The 4,631-nt window shown below is 45.9% G+C and overlaps 1 pseudogene; it reads left to right on the forward strand.

The window, feature by feature from the left end:
* Positions 1-1,757: 1,757 nt before the first annotated feature.
* On the forward strand, positions 1,758-1,875 carry LOC124617074 (annotated as a pseudogene).
* Positions 1,876-4,631: the final 2,756 nt, after the last annotated feature.

The raw sequence follows: 4,631 nt of genomic DNA on the forward strand, positions 1-4,631 counted from the left end.
GAATCCTGCCTTTGGCATGGATGTGTGTGACATCCTTAGGTTAGTTAGGTTTAAGTAGTTCTAAGCTCTAGGGGACTGATGACCTCAGATGTTGAGTCCCGTAGTGCTCAGAGCCATTTGTGCTACCATAATGTACATGCAACTTGGAGTACAAATGGTGCGAACAAGGCAGACACATTCCTCATTTTTTATGGTATGCTTTTATTTAAAATTTTATGAGAGTTACTATTTTACTGCATATTGTGTAGTGTTTCTCTGACACAGTACTGAACTCATTATGTAATGTAACTAGCACTGTCTGGTTTTATGGGTATGTAATTTTTGTCATTGAGCTGTTGTGAAAGCCCTACTACATTTTTTGCATGATTGAAAGCCTGTAACACCGACACGTTGTCTTTTCATAGATCTGACGATGGTAATAAATATTGCTGAAAAAAGTAATCCAGTAATTGTGTTAATGTAGCGATCTTGGCAAGTAAATTTGTTTTCAAAGGAAGACTACAGTGCGAAATTATAGGTTGCCTCCTGCACTGAATGATCGTGTCAGATAACCATAACAACATTTTCAAAAAATGGTTCAAATCAGTACCCTAGAACTTGGAACTACTTAAACCTAACTAACCTAAGGACATCACACACATCCATGCCCGAGGCAGGATTCGAACCTGCGACCGTAGCAGTCGCACGGTTCCGGACTGAGCGCCTAGAACCGCGAGACCACCGCGGCCGGCATAACAACATTTTTTTCTGCTCCCCTGAGAGCTAGAGGAAGGATGTTTGTACCCCTCCCCCCCCCCTTTCCATGTTCCTGTGGATGGGCGCCTTTGACTCCGAACGAATATCTATGATCACTCACCCTCATTACTTCGCTTTCACTAGGAGTGCAATTTGGGATGAAAATAGAAGGCTGGTTCTAGCTACAGATTAGCTGAACTATTAATTACGAATAACAGGTTAAAATTCGCCAGTTATAACCACGTAATACGTTCTAGAAACTTATTTCTAGAAACCTATTAATTGTTTAATAAGTTCAAGTACACTGAAAAGAGCGAAATATGATGGGCAATCAATAAGTAACGGAAGACTTTTTTTCGAAAGTGGGCTGATTTCATTCGAGATTCCAGGTACATCGTACTATTCCCACTCTTTTGGATACAAAATACTATTGTTCAGTATAATCTCCGTTCAATGCGACAGCCTTACGCCATCTTATTGGGAGTTAACATATGCCGGCACGGTATCAGGCTACTTGTCGACGCCGGGGCCAACGTCTTGCTGCATCAGTAAGCTCCTCATCATCCACGTATTGCTTCCCGCGGAGTGCATCCTTCATTGGGGCGGGAGACGAAAATCAGAAGGTGTGAATTCAAACATTGCAGGAGTCACAGCTGTGTGCAGCTGGCTTGCGTGTAATCGGACAGGTTTGTGCGATCTTGTTGCGATCATGACAGACGCCTCGGCCAATGAGTCAACGCACTTTTGTTCACTGCCAGGTCTCCGTAGACATTCTGCAAGCGCCTCTGAGTATCTGCGACGCTCTGGTTTCCCGCCAAAAGAAACTGAGTTACAGCTCTTTGCTCGGAACTCACCTACATTACAGACGCCATTTTGAAGGGTATGTAAAGCGCAACTTTCTATCGGAACTTCATGAAACTATAGTGGCTTAAATAGGAATACTCCACGATGTCCCACAACGAATCCCGAATTTCTTCAATTGAAACTGGCCGAGAAAAAATGTGTTGCATCATTTATTGAACGCCAACGGCCTTGCCGCAGTGGTAACACCGGTTCCCGTCAGATCACCGAAGTTAAGCGCTGTCTGTCTGGGCTAGCACTTGGATGGGTGACCATCTGGTCTCCCGAGCGCTGTTGGTAAGCGAGGTGCACTCAGCCCTTGTGAGGCAGACTGAGAGGCTACTTGACTGAGAAGTAGGGGCTCCAGTCTTGTAAACTGACATACAGTCGGGAGAGCGGTGTGCTGATCCGCATCCAGTGACGCCTGTGGGCGGAAGATGACACGGCGGTCGGTCGGCACCGTTTTGCCTTCATGGCCTGTTCAGGCGGAGTTTAGAATTTACTCATTGAACTCCCCTCGCAGTTTTCATAACTGTAGCGACGTTTTCTGAGTATTTTTTGTGGCTGAGTAAATCATTTTGAATTTGGATTTATGTAAGATTTGCCGAAGATGCGCCTTTGAACAAAAAAAAACAGTAATCACAGCTTGAACAGAGGAATGGTGGCACTGCTTGCGCAGTGGAATGGCATAACCCCGGTGAGCTGTTGCCAAAGGAACGAATATCAGATCATTCAAAAAGAAGCGAGGCGGAAGTTCTAAAATGAAAACCGCTGAACGTATCGTAAAGCCATTGCCTACGGCAAGAAGTCTGGTCCCTGTAAGAGCGATGAGGTCTCGAATTCATCGCTAGAGGGACATGGGTGCACACCGTCGTGACGAAGAAAACGGAGCACCTGAACGCATCAACAGTACAGTGCACTCAGTCATGCTGAAAACAGAGGAATGGAGGGTTTAATAGAAGGGCAAACATAAATTCATCGAATTCCGACGCTCAGTCCGATTTCTGGGTAATGGCCGCCACTGCAACTCGCCGGTCCTCAATAATGAGCGCACCCACCTACTGGACAATGGTATCGATAATGTGATGTGGCGTTCCAGATCGTCCATCATCGGCTAACGACATCCGTCCTTCCTTGAATTGTTTGTGCCATGCCTTGATCCTTGCAACGAACAGGCAATGCTCTTCATACACTTGTGCCATTCTTTGATGAATTTCCGTTCCCCGCACACCTTTCGCTGTCGGGAAATGCACTGCACATCGTAGCTCCTTCATGTCTGCGTCTGCCATCCGAGAACAAGTAATGGACATTCTGCGTCATCCCGCATCAATGGACGAAGACTGCCAAAGAGTGGCGACGCATTGTGTTCAGCGATGAACTGCGGTTCTGCACTACTCCTTATGATCATCGTCGGCTAGTATGGTAGGGACCTGGGGAAAACTCCCATTTTTCCAGTGTTTTGGAGAGGCAGTCCTGGCACAATGGTGTAAGGAACCATCGTGTATGGCATCACGGCTGTTGAAAAATGGTACACTGGCAGCATAACGATACATCACGGACAACCTGCGTCTTCATGTGATACCCCTCACGCGACAGTATTGTGGTACCATTTTTCAGTAGGACTGTGCTTATCTACACATGGCACATAGCTCTATGAGCTGTCAGCGTGATGCTGAGGTTCTCCCGTGGCTAGCAAAATCCCCAGATCCTTCCGCAACGGAACGTGTGTGGGACCAGCTCGGACATCAACTCCATCCCAGTGCCATATCCAGGATATCAACGATTATTTACAATGATTGTGAGCCGGTTTGCCTCAGGAGAAGATGCTATGGCTTTGTGAGACCTTTCATAACCGCATCAGAGCATACATCTACGCCAGAGGTTGTGCGACGCCACACTGGTAAGTAGGTTCATACTGGCAAGTTCTTCATTTCGTAATCTTTGAAATAATCTCACATACCTCCCCAAACGTGAAGTGCTTAACTTGTTTTATCAGGCAGGGTACATAATGACGATATGGTAGTCATGTGCCATCTTTTGAGTTCCGATCGATGTACACGTGCTTTTACGTAGGGCGATAATACTTGTTTCTAATCTGATGTCATGTTTAGCGCTAACCAGAAAAGAGCGGGGTCCCTAAGTTTGCTAAAAGTTGTGTTGTTTTTGAGGACAGTCATCTTCGGAATGGCGTTAGAATAATCTTATTTAACAAATATAATGAATAATGACATAGCAGTGTAATTTAACTGAATGTCTTTCAGCAATCGGTGTGGTTTGAGGAACAGTCCACGCCAGCGTAGCTGCTTAGGCGACTTCACTCCTATTGAGTACACCGAGAGAGATAAGCGGGCCTTGTGCACCTACATGTGTTGTTGCCGCAGTTGATGACTGTGCATGAGTATTGTTTCCTAACGCCTTGAGTGCATCGCTTTCGCTGTTTCGAATGGGATAAGCTGACGCAGCAGTGTTCATCTTTGATACTCTAGTGTATGATGTTCTACTAAATCAGTTAATCTGCGCATTTTGCACTTTTATTGAAGCTCTTACGCCAACTTCCAGTTTTCTTTCGTCTGCGAGCTAGACGTGTCACAAAAGTTGGCTTCAAAGTTTTACGTTCTAACGTTTTAATTACGGAGTAAACGTGCTGTTCCTATTGCGGTATCGATAGCTACGATGCCACGGCGTAGGTGCAAGTTCTTAGGTTGGCACTACGACACCGACACCGACGACAGCGCCCTCTAGCCAGCGCTGTGGAGATCTACGAGCTCCGCTCCAGATTCAGCCCATTTGATTCCGAGTAGATGACCAAGCAACACTGTTTGTACTTCATAGGGGGCGTTTACTGACTTTGTTACTTCAATGATAGGTTGTCTCACTACTAATAGCCCTTACCGTTGACACCTGTACGGCTTCGCACCTACGTGCTCATCTGTACGCAAAGTTAAGTAAAAGAGTTATTACTTATACGCAGTACCGCAGAACTTTCTTTTCCTATTCCTACTCGCTTCCTACGTTCGGCCTACCCTTCAGTTTACAGCAGACCCACGCGCCGCCTT

Source organism: Schistocerca americana, chromosome 5 (genome assembly GCF_021461395.2).
Source record: "Schistocerca americana isolate TAMUIC-IGC-003095 chromosome 5, iqSchAmer2.1, whole genome shotgun sequence".
In the NCBI taxonomy this organism is placed as follows: Eukaryota; Metazoa; Arthropoda; class Insecta; order Orthoptera; family Acrididae; genus Schistocerca; species Schistocerca americana.